This window comes from Amphiprion ocellaris, chromosome 1 (assembly GCF_022539595.1).
Source record: "Amphiprion ocellaris isolate individual 3 ecotype Okinawa chromosome 1, ASM2253959v1, whole genome shotgun sequence".
Lineage (NCBI taxonomy): Eukaryota > Metazoa > Chordata > Actinopteri > Pomacentridae > Amphiprion > Amphiprion ocellaris.
In genome coordinates, this window is record NC_072766.1 from 40,858,026 (window position 1) to 40,876,441 (window position 18,416).

General features: G+C 36.8%; 1 protein-coding gene across 2 annotated transcripts in view; it reads left to right on the top strand.

Moving 5' to 3' along the window:
- luzp2 (leucine zipper protein 2) overlaps positions 1 to 18,416 on the top strand; it is a 241,349-nt gene that overhangs the window by 167,885 nt on the left and 55,048 nt on the right. The window lies entirely within an intron of this gene.

Consider the following 18,416-nt stretch of genomic DNA (forward strand, 5'->3'; position numbering starts at 1 on the left):
ACATAAAGTATTATTCAGAGGCCAAATGTGGATTTCTGTGTGATTTTGATGCCATTAGCAGTGTAGTTAATGAAAAATGGCAGTTCTGGAGGATATTAGAGTCTATTTTCTTTGCTCTTTAGTGCAAAACTAGTCCATTGTGATTTGATTTCTGCACAAAGAGAACATAATTTATCAGAAGTTACTGTGAAAAATCTCTAGAAAACACTCTTTATTTAGAATTTTAAGGTTTGCAGCCAAGAAGGAAGAGGCATAAAGATTTAGTCAGAGGCCAAATGTGAATTTCTGTGTGATTTTGATGCTGTTAGCGGTGACCATTATATTAAAAAAATGGCTTTTTATGATGAAATATGGCAAATGCATCAAAAATTTTATTATTTTACATATTATTCTGGGTTTAAAAGTATATTGGAATCTCAGTTCTTTGCATTTTTGTGCAAAAATTGTCAGTTTTGTTTTGATTTCTGCAAAAAGAGAATATTTTTTATCAGAAATGAATGCTGAAACAGCTAGAAAACACTTTTTATTTAGAGTTTTCAGGGTTACGGCTGAGAAAGAAGAGACAGAAGGTATTAGTCAGAATGCAGGTGTGGATTTCTGTGATTTGATGCCGTCAGCAGTGTGGATAATAAAACCTGCCGAGCCTTTTGTGATCAAACTTTATCATCTGTAGCAGAAGCTGCTGCTGCTGAAGATGTTTTCTGGCTCCATTGTTTGTCGATTTATTTCCAATGACGTCAAGTTTTTTGCAAACTATCCTGCACGGTTTTCCACCGCCGTGTTGTTTTTTTTAATTAGAACTGATAACTGGCAGCGAGGGGAATTTAGCAAAGACAGCTGATTAAAAAACCTCCAGTTTGAGGAGCAGCTTCTGCAGACGTTATGCACAAGCACGACGTAGCAGAGGAGAAATGAAATAAATAAAAAGGCCTGTTTTAGAGGATATTCATATCACGGCGTGCAGTGGTTCTGGCCTGGCTTGTCTCTAATGAAATCTGGAGTGGCAGGTAAAGCGGAGCGCCGGGTTCGTACTAACAGGAGGGCGTGTTCCTTCTGGGACCCGGAGGGCGGATTCTATTAAATCTGCATTTCCTCGCAACGCTTGCCAAAGTGCTGTAATATGCAAAAAGACAAATTGCAGCTACCGCCTGTGAAACAGCCAATACAGCGGATTTTTTATTTTTGCTTTATTTACAGGTATTACTTCTCACTTCCAGAATCCCCCCCATCATCTATTATTCTCATAGCCTGAGATTGTCCAATTAGTTTGGAACCATAAAGCATTTTCTGGCTGCGTTAGGAATCACAGGAACGAGCCTCTATTTTCGCACCACGTACACCGAGGTTGCTCCATTTATTAGGGAAAGAAAATACTAATATAAAGCCCTGGCTGTTGATGTACAGAAAAGCACTGGGGATGCAGGTTTTCATTTCCACTATATGACAGTCAGAACAGGAGAAAAGATCCTTTTTCTGTTTCTGTTTCTGGCAGCAGCCATGAACATAAACAGCCCAAAATATCCCAAAAACCCACAGACACAGATTTCAGAGATGAAAGGCAGCGTTGCTCCATTTCTCTACAGCTGTGTGATATATGTTTCCAGTGCAGTTACCTAAAATAAAGAAGGCTGTACCCACCTTAACCATAGCAGGGTGTAACCGCTCCAGATTCTGGGCAAGAATCTGCACAAGACCAGTTTAAAAATTCTGTTTTTCCAGGTGTCTGGGTCACAGATACGTTTAGTTCTGTATTTACAGCATTTAAATCATTAAATATCTTTTTAAAGAAACTAAAAAGTCACCATTGCAATGACTGATATATGCAAGGTAGACATCTGAAACCCCTTTTTGTGGTAAATATAGTCTAGTTTAACCCTCTGAACCCCAAGCAGCAGTTTCTTTTTTGTTTCTTCACACATTTTCACTCACGATGGACTCGTTTTTCATTGCTATATAAATTTCTAGAAGCAGAAAGAACTCAAAAATGTCTAAAATGTAGTAAGACACAGTTACACTCCTTTAAATCTTTAATTGTAATTATTAGTATTATTAGTATAGATTATATTTGATAAATTTTTAACTGTAGGATTCAGTAATGCTGATTAAAAATTACAATCTTAACCCTCGTGTCAAAATTGACTCGTTTTAAAGTTTGAAAATATGGAGAAAAAATATAGATATTTTCACAGTGAAACTTCTGATGTCCACATTTTCAACATTTTTGGGAAATCTGTGAACATTTTTTGGTAAAAAAAAAAAAAAAAAAAGTTGTTCAAAATGTTTCTTATGAACCTTCTCATAAAAATCAACCAAAATCCAGTGAATTTTGCTGAATTTTGGTTGATTTTTTTTCTGAATGTTCTTAAAGAAAATATTAGAAGTTTTACTGATATATATGGAATCAATATTTTTAGGATTTTGTGGGGAAGATTTTTACTCATTTTTTGAAAATATTTACAAGAATTTTCTTGCTAAATTTGGGAGATTTTTTTTTTTTTTTTTTTTTAAATAAAATTTTTAAGGGAAACTTTTAAGGAATTATTGGAATTTTCTCCCTGAAGGTTTTGCAAATTTTTAGAAATTTATGGAATTTTTTTGCTGAATTTTTGTATTTTTTTTCCGACAAGGAAACAATATTTTTTGGTGCCTGTAAATGAGGACAACAGGAGGATTAAGTATAGATTTGGGTAAGTCACAGACTAGTTGCTAAAAAGTTAAATATCCCACTATTTTCTCAGTTTTAACCTTTAACTCCCCTCTTCAGCATTTGTGCCTTTTCTGCCCTGCGGAGCCTCGGACTGAACCGGTTAGCCGCCTTTTCAGCCTGATTTAAATCACATAAAGCGATGCATTTTAGACGTCATCAGAAAAGCTCTCGGCAGTGAATCACAGCAGCCATCGACTGGAAAGCAGAGCAACAATCAGCCTCGAACGTTTCCCCCGTTATCGAGGAGACTCTTCTGTCGGAGCGTCCAGTGAAAAATCATACTTCCTCATTTGCAGCGTGTAGGACGTCTGGGCAGCTCAGACACCTGCTGGCTACTCCTACATTTATGCATCAGACTCCGACTTTCCTCCACCAGTGGGATTAAATTTTTGTCGCTCTTCACATTGTTTTGCACTTAATGCAGAATTTAGACTCGGTGAAGAAATGTGAATGGAGGAGGCTTGTTGGAGGGAGCTAAAGACAGACCGTATGTGTTGGACAGGTTCAGATTCTACTGATGTTAGAGCCTCAAAAGTTGGTGAAATGTCAACCAAAGGACTGTATTTTTAGTAGAAAACATGGATCCATCCATACATATACACACACTTACAGAAGCTTTCTGGTGACATAATATCAGCCTGGTTTGAAAATGTTGCACTTTTAGACCAATTGTGCGTCATTTTGGATAATTCTAAGTCAGTTTAGGACTAATTTTAGACATTTTTGAGTCATTTTTTGGAGAATTTCAAGTCATTCAGGACAATTACGAGACATTTTGGGACGTGGAACTGGAACCTTGGACAGTCTTCATCTTATTTTGGACCAAACGGTACTAATTTTGGACAAGTCTGAGTCATTTTACGTACATTGTTTGTCATTTTGGACAGGTTTCAAGTAAGAATAGCAAAAAAATGGAACCTTGTCTTGTCAAACACATCAAATCCTACTGATGTTAGAGCCTCAAAAGTTCAGATTCAGAAAAGTTTATTTGTCCCCAGGGGGAAATTAATAGCTGATGAAATGTTGACCAAAGTCTGTATTTTTAGTAGAAAATATGGATCCATCCATATATATACACTTACAGGAACTTTATGGAGACACAATATGACCATTGTTGGAAAATTTTGCACTTTTTCCATTTTTGTCTGCCAATAATTATTCATTATTGTTATTAGGGACATTTTAGAGTCGTTCTTGACAGATTTCAAGTCACTTTGGATTTGGTCTTTATCTTGTTTTGGACAAAATCAAAGTCTCAAAAGTTGGTGAAATATCGACCAGAGTCTGTATTTTAGTAGAAACATGGATCCATGTATATATATATATATATATATATATACACACTTAGAGGAACTTTCTGTGGACACAGACATGGCGTAGGCTTGTTGGAGGGAGGTAAAGCCGGGCCACATGTGTTGATGTTGTCACTTAGCAGCTTTGCTTTATTCCACACAGCCTGCCAGGGATATTGATTTCCAGACAAGTGACCGGTTCTCTGTGGCGTTCAGCTGTGACACTATAAAGTGGATGGTCTGTTTTTTTATTTTTTTATTCTTGCAGAAATACATCCAAGCACTTTGAGACTGATGAAGGCTGCGGTGGCCAGATACTTCTTTGAGATGTTCCGAAAAATTACATTTTATTTTATTTTTTTCTTCTCCTTTTCTTCTCTTGGCCTTATTGTTGCTCGCGGCTGTTTTAACAAACACTGCGGCTTCGCGGGACGTTCAATTTAAAAATGTCTTGACACCATCAGACGGTGTCAAGACATCAGAGGACGGTTTGAGAGCAGAAAAACAGAGGCTCGCTTCAGAGAAAGAAAATCCTGGAAGGCGTTCTGAGGATCCCTGCATCGTTACTCTGATGGGAAGTTTTACCCCAGAAGAAGTCGTGCAGTTGGGATGATGATGATGTTTGATTTTTAATCCTGTCAGAAATGCGCCATGACTGAGGAAAGATTAATGTGATCGCACTAATCCAATACAAATACATATGTTATTAAGATTACATTAAGATTACTTCTACGTCTCCGTAGAGGAGACTGACAGCTGGAAAGGAGGGTTTTACAAGCTGTTTCTGTGATATCATAACAGTTAGATTGTGTATTTATGTGTTGCCGGACAGCGGAGCATGAATTAATGTGCAAAAAATGTGACTTTACCGCCTAAATGTCAATGAAAAGAGGTAAAATCAGACTCAAACTCTTTGTGTAAAAGCAAAATGTGAGCTCAGGGTGACTTTCTGCAGCTGGTAGACGATTATCAGAGTATTTTTCTTGGACTTTCTACCAGATTCATGTCGACATCCCTGCGAGATGCGGCTGATAAAACATTAGCTATGCTCCTTTTCTGCCGAGATGCATCTAATCCTGCTCAAATCTACCTCCTCTGCAGTGTGTTAAAGATATCGCTGCAAATTGGATGAAAAACTCCCCTGAAATCTTGGCACCTCTTCCTGTTACTTCATTAGTAATACTTCCTTTTTGTGCTGTGAAAACACTGCCTGCAGTTCAGCTGAAAACTCTCAGAATTTTTGTCACATGACTGTTAATCACAGCTGAATTACTATTGGTTTCTTGGTTGTGTTAAGAAGCGTAGAATTTTTTGTTTTTCCCAGGATTTGGTTAAAGCTAACTGTTTATTTTTGATAAATTTCCTGCACTTCTATGGAAACATAACAACCATGGTTGGAGGTAGTGTTGCAGAACAGCAGAGCATGAATTAATGTGCAAAAAATGTGACTTTACCGCCTAAATGTCAATGAAAAGAGGTAAAATCAGACTCAAACTCTTTGTGTAAAAGCAAAATGTGAGCTCAGGGTGACTTTCTGCAGCTGGTAGACGATTATCAGAGTGTTTTTCTTGGACTTTCTACCAGATTCATGTCGACATCCCTGCGAGATGCGGCTGATAAAACATTAGCTATGCTCCTTTTCTGCCGAGATGCATCTAATCCTGCTCAAATCTACCTCCTCTGCAGTGTGTTAAAGTAGAGATATCGCTGCAAATTGGATGAAAAACTCCCCAGAAGATGGAGGTCATTTAATTAAACCATCGGTGAGAGTTTCCACTTCCTGCTCCTTCCTCTTTCTTCTTCTGGCTTTATGACTTTGTTTTGAAGCTCTGTGGAAAGCAGTAACAGCTTTGCTAGCGTGTTGAACATCGGGGGATTCGTTTACTGCTCAGCATGGAGACCTCTCGCTTCACTTTTCAGTCCACTACTTTTGCTTTTCCAATGTAGAGTCTAATAATAGGTGCAGGAGGTCCTCAGGTAGACGCTTAGTCGATTGAAGGTTTACTAAATGTGCAGAGATATACTGAGGGAATGAGACTTCATATATTATAACCATGAAATGGTTTCTTATAAACATAATTAACTAATATTGAGATGCTTTGCACATATCTACAGTTTGTAATGTACAGTTGGAGGTGCAATGAACACACTATGCCGATTGACTAGTTGGTGAAATGTCGACCAAAGTCTTTATTTTAGTAGAAATATGGATCTACCCATATAAATGTGCTTACAGGGACTCTGTGGGGACACTGCACCACCTTTGTTTAGCACTTTTTCCCATTTTCAAATGCCAGTAATTATTCATTACTGTTATTTTGGACCATTTTGAGTATTTCTGGACGGGTTTCAAGTCACTTTGGACAGTCTTCATCTTATTTTGGACCAAACGGTACTAATTTTGGACAAGTCTGAGTCATTTTACGTACATTGTTTGTCATTTTGGACAGGTTTCAAGTAAGAATAGCAAAAAAATGGAACCTTGTCTTGTCAAACACATCAAATCCTACTGATGTTAGAGCCTCAAAAGTTCAGATTCAGAAAAGTTTATTTGTCCCCAGGGGGAAATTAATAGCTGATGAAATGTTGACCAAAGTCTGTATTTTTAGTAGAAAATATGGATCCATCCATATATATACACTTACAGGGACTTTATGGAGACACAATACCGCCTTTGTTGGAAAATTTTGCACTTTTTTCATTTTCAAATGCCAGTAATTAGTCATTATTGTTATTTTGGACACTTTAGAGTCATTCTGGACAGGTTTCAAGTCATTCTGAACAGTCTTTATCTTATGTTGGACTAAATTGGAAAATTTTCAGCTACTTTTGTCATTATACATAAAATTTCGACGTTTCAAGCAAAAAAACAAAAACAAAAAACAAACAACTGGATCCTTGTCCTGTCAAGTTTGCCACACATCAAATTCTACTGTTTTCAGACCTGGACATTTTTGCAATTTCACCCTCAAAAACATATTTCACTGAGGAAGCTGATTTAAATGTTAAGTATCTCCAGAAATTTAACTCCTAGATCTGTGAAATTCTCAAATTCCAGCTAAAATCATTCACAGAGCTTACTATTAGGTCCCAAATAACAAATAAATAAACTCTGAACAAAATCTGATCCATTAATTAATGTGTTGGTCATTTGATTAAATTTTTACCAATAAAAATTACCTATAAAGTGGAAAATAATGGTTAAAAATAGCTGTTTTATTTAGCTTAGCACATTTTCTGCATTAACACAGAGCACTGTTTCATGATGAACTTTGTATTCGTAATTTTTAGAACATTTCTAGGAAGAGACTTTATTCATTTGAGCTCTCAGATCTGCCTTAAGCAATGAATTATCTTCGGAGAGTGTTCAAAATTACATTTAGTTACCCCAGTGTTTAATTAGCTCCATTGAGAGAAAATAAGTCACGTTTTTTTGTCTTGTATTTGGAGCACGGTGAGAAGATACGCCCCGGTTTAACGTCTGTCGTGGAGCATCATGTGGAAAGCAAAGCGACCGGGGGGGCTAATTGAGACAGGCTTTCTTTTGCTAACAGTGTTAGCGGGAGATGTGACAACGTTTTCTGTAGCTCTGCTCATTATGGAAATTATCCGGCGTCTCACTCAGAACTAAACGGTTTGTTTATGAGTTACATTAAACACCTGCGAGGAGAAGATAAAGAAATCCTCATCAATGGAATCAATAGAAGCGTGTGAAGCTGCCTGTTCGCCGTTTAGTACCATAATCAGTTTGAAATGTTAGATATTTCTAATTACGTCTGAGCTGCACTTGTTGTTCTACTACGGGGTGGTAGAGACACTGCTTTAGTTAACAATATGTAGGTTAAACAGGAATTTAAAGGCCTATAAATAGGTATTTCAATAGATATTTGGCCATTTAAATGCTCTTAATATGTAAACAAACTTACTTATAACCCAGTCACCTCAGAAAATGTAGTATTTTAACTAAATTTATGCAGATTTTGGCAGTTTTAAGTTAACAATATGAAGGTTATTTAGGACTTTAGATGTCTAGTTAGCATAAATCAGTCATTTATTGTCACTTTTTACTACCTTTAAATGGAAAATCATCCATTTAGATGCTCTTAATATGTAATGAAACTTACATGTAACCCAGACATCTAAGAACCTGTAATATTTTAACTATATTTATGCAGATTTTTGAAGTTTTAGATTTAATTTAACAATATAAAGGTTTATAAAGGACTTGTGATGCCTAGTTAGCAATTGTTAGTCATTTCAACAAGGACTTTTCTTTTTTCTTTAAATAGGTTTTTAGTCTTTTAAATGCTGAAAAACAAAACATTTTAACTAAATTTGTGAAGATTGTGAGAGGTTTTTTTTTGTGTTGCAAAAGTAAATTAACAATTTGTAGGTTTGTAAGTTTCAGTAGGCAAAAAACAACCTCGACCAAAGTCTGTATTTTAGTAGACATGTGGATCCCTCCAGATATATACACTTACAGGAACTTTATGGAGACACTGTGAGACCTTCATTGGAAAATTCTGCACTTTTTTCCATTTTCGTGCAGCAATAATTAATAATTATTGTTATTTTGGACTCTTTAGAATCATCCTGGGCAGGTTTCAAGTCACTTTGGACACTCTTGAACTTATTTTGGACCAAACTGTACTAATTTGGGACAAATTTGGTCCTTTTGCATACATTTTGTTTGTCATTTTGGACACATTTCAACTAAGAATAGCAAAAAAAAAAACACTGTCCTGTTAAACACATCAGATTCTACTGATGCTAGAACCTCAAAAGTTGATGAAATGTCAACCAAAGACTGTATTTTTAGTAGAAATATGGATCCATCCATATATATACACTTACGGGGACTTTCTGGGGACACTATGCCACCTTTGTTTGGAAAATTTGCACCTTTTTTTGCATTTTCAATGACCAATAATTAAAAATTTGGCCTGTGCTTGATCCATTTCACTCATGTGGATCTGCTACAAACTAAGTCTTCACCATTTTTGAGACCAAACAACTATTTGATTAATCCAGAAAATGATCAACATATTAATCAAAAGTGAAAAGGAATGCTTAGTTGAATCTCTAATTTGGGATAACAGATGCGAAAACAATCAGGTGTTGTCATGTGACCACAGTTCTGGGCTTTAAATCTCCCCAAAAACCTCATGAGATACAACTAAAAAGCACCAGAAAGAATAACCTGAGTTTCTTGAATGTCCCCTGCTCAGTTTTTGTGATCATTTTTATTTTTTTAAACAGCTAAACAATATCTTTAAACTTAAATCTGTCTAAACTGAATCATTTTAATTCTGGCATCATCAGATTTCTCTACACTGAGTCTGTGTCCTCACCAACTTTCCTGGCTGCAGGAGTTACATTTCTGGAGATACTGAACCCTTAAAATGACACTCCGGGTTTTTTGAGGGTGAAAAAAACAACAAAACAAGAGAATAAAGAGATCAAAGCTGCACTAAAAGAAAGAAATAATGATTCCTTTGTGGATTTATATTTCATTTATTTGCAGAAAAGAAGTTCTAAGAAGCCATTTCAGTGTCTTTGTTGTTCTTAATGTCCAGTTTGTAGTCGTTAATGCATCACTTTTTGCTTTGAAATAAACCAGAAAACTACATTTTTGGGTGTAGGCATCAAAACTTCTTGGTTAGACTTGGGAAAACTTCATTGGAATTCACCAATGGAGACGCTAAACACAATAAACAAAATACATACAATACGTTGTGTGCTGTTTTTGAAGATGGATATCATTTTGTTCCACCTCAAACCTTCCCTTCAGAGACTGGATCTCATTGTTTTGGGCCCAAATCTAGGTTTGATTTATTCTTTTTGAAGTAAAATCAATTTCATCCAGGCATTCTTCAGATTTTCCAGTTGTGGCATTTGAATTAATCCCTCGGATACTTCACTCTTGCTAACTTCCATCTGATTTATCAGCTTGTCCGAGGCCGTTTTCTCCATTCGGCTTGAACAAACAGCAGAAATGACAATGAATCAGACGAGCGGAGGATATTAGCGTTCAGGTGGGCGGGTTAGTGCGGCTCTATTATCGCTCTGACAGTAATTCGGGGCTACTTCACATGGAATATTTCAGCGCCTCTCTTCGCCTCCCCCAATTTCCCTGAGAGGATCAATAGAGTTCATCTTATCTCATCTCTTCGAATCGCCCGAAGCCTTGTCAAGCGTCGACTCAACAGCTATTTGATAAAAAATGCAGAGAGGCAATATCTGGAAGGAAACACTGAGCTCGCGTTCGGGTCAAATGAGGATGTGGACAATATTTCTATCAAAGCCATGCGGCACTGCAACAAAAAAGTACCAAGAAAAGTTTGGGGAGATTTTTCTTACACTGAAACTGTGGCAGCCTTGTGAGGACAAAGCATCCGTCAGATAGCAGACAGGTGTTGGGAAAACACAAGCAGCTGTACACAGGTTACACTGCTGCATGCGTATGATTGTGTGTCAAAACAATGGACCAGCGACAAGAAAGCAAGCCTTTCAGTCGTGCATAATCCCCCCCTCTACCTCAAGAGTCCTTAAGAAACTGCCAAGACGAGTTCGAGTCAAGCTGCCAAATGCCTTGTAAGACGTCTGGGGGTATGTCATATTTAATAGCTTATCCGAGGTGAACATTTGCTTTGCTAATGCCAGTCATTTATATTAGATGTGTTCGACAGCTACGCCAGGCCCCGCCTCGCTTTTCCTCCCATTCTGTTGGACCGGCGCTGACAGCAGCTATAATTGGTTGCGTTATGTGTGAAATGCATGTCAGAATCTGTCAAACCAGCGGAGCCCTAGCTCGTGTTCTTATTTTATTATATACATATAGTGCATGTTTTAGCTTCTAAACGAGATCCAGGGGGGAAAAACAGTTGAATGAGAGAAAAAAAGCCTAAATTTAACGTTAAGGGGGGAAAACATGGAGAAATGAGGCCTCTCAGGATGATGAGCGGTCGACAGAAATGTGAAAAACTGTCACGGTTCAGGCTTGAACGCTCGACCTCGATGGATCCGGTGGTTCTGTTGTTCTTTAGGGGGCCTTTTGTTGGGTCCGGTTGTCCTCTTAGCAGGAAGGGTCGCTGCAGATCAATAGGAGTTGTTCTGGGTGATCACCTCTATCCTATGATGGAACGGTTCTGTTCTGAGGGGAGGAGGTTTCTTCCTGGACCACGACGACTTCATCTACAAGGCTTCAACGGGTCACTGGGTGGTTTGAGCAGCAGGAAAATGATGGAAGTCGGATGTTCTGGCCTTGAAAGTCAACAGATCTCAACCCAATCGGACACAAAGGGGAGATTTTGGACTAATGGGTCTTCAAAACTAAGGCGATACAACCTCAAACATCGGGATCAGGATTGTTGAAGGCATTTTTTACCTCGTCAGTATCGTCATGAATCTGTGAAGCCCAGCGGAATAAAATGTAGCTTCTTTCTTGTCTTTGCACAGTTTATGAAATGTTCTTTTTCAAGGTACAATAAGAAAAGTAAGAAGTTAAGTAAGAAGAAAGAGGATAGTGCAAACATCAGTAGAATGTAAAAATAAAAAAATACATAAGTACGGATTCCTCCATGTGTAGATAATAGCAGGAGAATAGCTATTGCATCGAAAAATATCCTCTGGATGTGGAAAACAACATTATTGCACACATTTTATCCATCATATCTCCAGTAGAGTTCCAGAGACTCTAAGGATTAATGCCAAGATACTGATTCTACATTTTAAAGAAGCATTTGTTTACCCGGGACTTTTTTTTTTTTTTTTTTTTTAACCGCTACTAGAAACAGTGGTTTGGTTTTGTTTATGGCCTTTAATTGACAGGAATAATGAAATCATATTTTCATAATCTGCATGCTCTTGAAGCGGCATTGCAAAAGGAACATGGTGTCATTTTTACTTCTTTTTTTGCTGTTTTAATGAATCGTATTGACCTTTTAAGCTGAAATAGAACACGACGGTTCTGCTTGTAAGCGATGTCAGGCCTTGGAGAGTGCGACTCCACTTGTTGGAAATGAAAATGTCAATACTAAATGCAGTGCACTTTTGATATATCTATTTTTTTTTCAACTTTGCAGGGCTGTGTGGGAGGGTTTCATATATAAATGTGGCAGTTTATTCTGCATTCTGTATTCACACTCACTGGGAACAACTTGACTGAGATTAAATTAAAGAATGCGTCTCCAGAAGAGTGGCTTTCTGACACTTCACACTGAGGCTAAAAGGCAGCACTGATGGATGTTGAGCAGTGTGAAACTTGACCTTAAATAGACAGTAAATATCAAAATTCAGGGACTGTCAGCATGTCAGCAGTTTATAATGTGTGAAAATAACTTCTGCGAGTGGACTCGGATAGAATTTTTTCAGTGCTGGAGTCAGCAGTTGCCTCTATTGATGTATATGACTGTATATTTTAGGTTTTTTCTTTATTTTTATCTAATGCACTCCAACTTCACAGCCTTGTGCACAAAGAGAACATAATAGGATTGTGTCTCTAAGATGTTAAAATAACCAAAATAAATCAGTTATCCTTCATTCCTTCAAGGAAGAATAACCCAGAGAGAGATTTTCTGCAATGTCTTTCTGTGCTTCTGCATTTTTGTACGTGCAGGTTTTGTACATCTTTTGAAGCTTGTGAAGCCTCAGTATATCCTACCTTCTAACGCTACATTTATGTCCAACACTACATTTATCTCCAACACTACATTTATCTCCAAAATTACATTTATCCTCTAACACCACATTTACCCTCTAATGCTACATTTACCCTCTAACACTACATTTATCTCCAACACTACATTTATCCTCTAACACCACATTTACCCTCTAATGCTACATTTACCCTCTAACACTACATTTACCCTCTAATGCTACATTTATCCTCTAACACCACATTTACCCTCTAATGCTACATTTACCCTCTAACACTACATTTACCCTCTAATACTACATTTACCCTCGAGCACTACATTTACCCTCTACAACTACATTTACCCTCTAACACTACATTTACCATCTAATACTACATTTACCCTCGAGCACTACATTTACCCTCTAATGCTACATTTACCCTCTAATGCTACATTTACCCTCCACAACTACATTTACCCTCTAATGCTACATTTACCCTCTAATACTACATTTACCCTCTAATGCTACATTTACCCTCTAATGCTACATTTACCCTCTAACACTACATTTACCCTCTACAACTACATTTACCCTCTATCACTACATTTACCCTCTAATGCTACATTTACCCTCTACAACTACATTTACCCTCTAACACTACATTTACCCTCTAACACTACATTTACCCTCTATCACTACATTTACCCTCTAATGCTACATTTACCCTCTACAACTACATTTACCCTCTAACACTACATCTGTCCTCTAACGTTACATCTTGAATGCTGAAATACAGTTTTTATTGCATTTCAGAGACACCCCGTTGTCAGACATACATTTGGTGGATTGTAATAACTTTTAAGTACTTCAAGTCTGTGTTATTTCATTAAACATTGTTGGGTTGGGAAATACTGAATGACCTACATGATATTAAGAAACAGCCTGGAGGCAGAAATGCAGTTTATTTCTGAATACACTGTAAAGCTACCCCGTTAGCATATACACAGGATTGATTTTAATGACTTTAAAGTACTGGAGGTGTGTATTAGCTGGAGGGAATATTATTTGCATACAGTTACATACAGTTAGTTGCATTTTTCTAGTGAAAACATGAGCAACGTGTCACCGAAGTGCAGAAAGAATGGCAGAAAGCTGCTTTAGTTTCAGGTTTGCGGAGTGGCAGTGCTGCAGGGATAACATGTTGGGACACATGCAGCTCACTGCAGCTCGTTTAGCATAATGCAGCCTGACGCGTAAGCTCCAAAGCATCTTATTTGCACTCGGAGAGCCTCCCGAGGCTTTCGCCACGTCACATTTTATGACGGCTGCCAGTTGTACGTGTCCTCGGATGGTGGTCCCTCCGTGGGGCCGGGAGGAGATGCTGCCGTGTGGAAGTGATGCTCAGCCAGCTTTAGCCTCAGTGGATCACAGAACAACCATCGCAGCTCATTACCTCGACTCAGGGTGTTGGAGTAGCAGCTGCACTGTACAGGTGTGGAGTGGAAAGAAACGACTGAGTGCACTGTATGTGCAAAAAAACAATGAAAAGCTGGCAGTTTTTCAGTTTTTGTTGCCCTTACAGAAAGTACACAATGATCTGTGGAGGCTTTTTTTAATTGTAATTATTAAATTATTAAATGTCACATATTGCAGATTTGATTTTTAGTTGTATAATTATATGTAACTGTCTCGAGATATATATATATATATATATATATATATATATATATATATATATATATATATATATATATATATATATATATATATATATATATATATATATATATATATATATATATATATATATATATATATATCCTGTTTGTAAAAATACAGATTTGTGATGCAGACATGTACAATTTAGGCCTTAAAAAAGAAAAAGTCTACATTTAAATTAATGTTAATCTAGTAATTTTACTAGATATTGTCTGTAATTTAACAAAATAGGGAAAATTTGTGAAATAACCCTTATCATATTTGTAAAATAATCTTTAATATACATAATTTGTCTTTCAAATAACAGCAAATATCTGAACAAAATATGCATTTTTTTGCTGATTTAAACTGAAAAAATTGGGTAATTTTTTTAACACTGTAAAAAAAATTAAATATATTATTTGTAAAATTACAGATTTGTGATGTACAGTATAGACTTTAAAAAAAAGTCAACATATAAGTTACTGTTACTCCAGTAATTTTAATAGGTTTTGTCTGTAATTTAACAAAATAAGGAAAATTCATAAAATAATCCTTAATACACATACTTATTCTTTTAAATAGCAGCAAATATCAGACTTTTTTCCTGATTTCAGTGCAGTAAAATAAATGAGTATTTGTTGAATCTCAGCACCAAAAGCTTCTGTTTTCCAGCTGATAATTATGCAGAAGCTCAGAAAGTTCCCACTGATCCATGGTTTCACTGTCAAATCTCCCTCAGCACCGTTTTTTTGTTGTAGTTATTAAGTGTCACATTGCAGATTTGATTTCCAGTCGTATAATTAGCCAACAAACTGCTGGGTGATGATATCAGACTGTTCCTGACTCCTCACCTCAACAACCATCAGCTCGGATCCAGACCAACTCACCGTGTCAGATAGAACTGTTTGTGTTGTGCAGCTACATGTGGGGATAAAAACAAACCGGCCGACTTGCACCGGAGACAAAGAAGCAGCAGACTGAGGCAGATGCTGACAGATGTTTCATTCGCATCGGATCATTTTCAATAAAAAACGTCTCCTGCTTTCCTTGTCGCTCTAATTAAGAGCCTTCTAAAACGTCTTCTGACTGATTCCCGTGTGGATCTTCCCTCCCACGCTGCAGAACATTCTCATGCAGTTTTCTGCTCTGTTCTTTGCTCAGTTGGGAGATTGTTGAAAGTCCAGCGACGCCTCGGTGTTGGCCGAGCTCAGGACCACCCTGCTGCTTCCAAGTCTGTCCTAACTAATCCATTCTCATGCAGAACCAGCGATCAGGAGTTTCTGTTGTTGAGCTGCTGAATGTTCGGTCACTGAGTCTAGTTTTCTTGAATTAAAGCTGCTGGATGAATATTCATGACTCCACTCGAGCTGTGCTGGATGGGTCTGAAGAACAAACCCTCCACTGCAGGTAATTGGCTCATTGATGATCTCATTAGGAATTTTAAATGCAGAGAGAAGCAAAGAGGAGGATAACAAATGTGCACTCAGCGTTATGATGAAGATGGACTCAGATGAATCGTTCAGGGATGAAACAGCAGCAGTTGGTGTTTCTACAAGCACATTTTGGTTTGTTTTTGGTCTTCAGGATCATTTCAGGTTCTGTATTTTCTCAACACGTTCTTAGGAAGCTTTAACCCTCCTGTTGTCCTCATTTACAGGCACCAAAAAATATTGTTTCCTTGTCTGAGAAAATACAAAAATTCAGCAAAAAAATTCCCCAAATTTCTGAATATTTGAAAAACCTTCAGGAAGAAAATTCCAGTAATTCCTTAAAAGCTTCCCTTAAAAGTTTCATTTTAAAAAAATGAAAAAAATGAAATGAAAATGAAAAAATCAACCAAAATCCAGCAAGTTTCGCTGGATTTTGGTTGATTTTTTTGTGAATGTTCTTAAGAAATATTTTTAATATTTCTTTTTTCCACCAAAAAATGTTCAAAGATTTCCCAAAAATGTTGAAAATGTGGACATCAGAAGTTTCACTGTGAAAATATTTTTTTCCCACATTTTCAAACTTTAAAACGGATCATTTTTGACCCGCAGGACGACATGAGGGTTAAAAAAGGACAAATTTTTTATTTTTTTAAAAATGGGATTTTTGATGTGGCCTGTTGTGTGTTTTGTTTGTTTTATTTTTTAATTTTAATTTAGTATTATCTATTTTAGTTTTAGATTTTTATCACTACTTTACTACTAGTCATAATCTGTAAATTGATTAAAAAAAGTCATTTTTTTCTTTTAACAAAACATATTTTTTTAAATACCTCTCTGTAAACACTTCTGTGTATTTTCGTTTGACCTTCACCAGCAGAAAGTCAGTAAAACAGGCTGAACTTCACTATAAACCGGTAACAGTGCAGATATGTAGACGTGACGTGAATTCCTGAGATGGAATTTTTTCCCTCTTTACTTAAAGATCAGGTCTGGGTAGAAATGAAAGGTTTGAGCTGCATGGAGATGTTTCCACCTGGATGGAGTTAAAAGTGTTTAAAGTAAATCTGAATAAACGACAGTCAGGAGAGCGAGGAGGAGAACGGAGCCTGGAACTGGGAATGTCCCGGTTTAATTGGTAATGATCTGTTTGGAGGGTTGGTCTGCAGCCAAGATAACCTAAAGTACCTGAGATGACCCAATCAGAGAGCAGATCAGCCGTGACAGAAGCTCCAATGAGGTGATTTAAAACCACCCACCGACTCACAAATGTTAGTTCAGAGCAGGAAAAGGAGCTATAAAGAAAAGAACCGAACACGGTAATGTATAGAACATTATCTACAGCAGACATGACGGTTTTTAACGTGTCTCTCTCTGTGTGACGTCTTGACTAAAAATAATCTGAAATTCACGTCACGTCCACATAAACACACTTTACTGGTCAAAAGTGCAGCAGAGCTCAACCTTGTAGCTTGTTCTGCTATTTTTCTGCTTCTCTCTGTGAAGGTGAGTCAGAAAAATAAAAAATAAATAGGAGTGTTTGAGTTAACACATCTCTTCTGTTTAAATTTACAAAAAAATTCAGCTATAGTTCGAACAAAGAATGAATAAATTAGCATTTTTAAGAATAGTGCTTTTTGACATGGGCATTATAGTTGTGTTATTTATTATTTCTTAGAATTAGGATGTTAATCAGTCTTTTTATATTACTATTTTATTACTAGATAGTGGCAAAAATATTTTGAAATTATTTAAAATGGACAAAAATGAAGATTTTTGTTAAGTTTTTAACTGTTTAAAAACATTAATATAATTTTTTAAAATGGTATTGTCCCTGTTTTGTTAAATTACAGATCATATCTAGTAAAATTTCTGAAAAAAAAGAATTAATTTACATGTTGACTTAAAAACTGGATCATATTCATGTCAAAAATCTGCATTTTTACAAATAGCTGTTTGTTTACGGTGGGTTTGACAACAATTTTGTTTCATTTTACTGTATTTAAGTCAGCTAAAAACAACATTATTTTGCAGATATTTGCCATTTTCCTAGTGTTTTTATGGTACACCACTGTTTTTTGTTGTTGTTTTTTGTTGTTGTTGTTGTTTTTCTGGCACCTTTGCTGCCAGATATTGTTTCAAAAATGAGACATTTAGAAATAAAGATAGTTTGGAGGATTCATTACTTCAGATTTTTGACAGAATTTTGGAATTCAGCAATTGAAAAGCATAATTTTTCTGTGAGATTAAAGTATTTTCCATCCTGTAGTGATCCAGAAATGATCACTAATGCTTTGTAAAACACTCTGTCACCTTCCAAGGTTAAAAAACCACATTCATGCCTCAGATTTGATTTAAACCTGCAGTGAGGATCTGAGCTGGCACCGAACCAGGAGACCTGCAGACCCAGACTCTAGCATCCAGTCAGATCATTTGAAGGCCTTCGTGATCACGTTTAAGGTTCAGCCGGGTTCTGGCCTGGAGCCACGTTTTCTGACCTTTAGGAAGCCTCAGAGATCAGACGGGACGCTCCAGACCGATACTCAGAAAGAACCAACCAGACACACTTTTCATCTTTCAACCGTCTGGGCTTGAGTTCCTAGTCAGAAAATCAGTGTTTTTTAGTTTAAAAGCTTTATGAAGGCCGCTTTT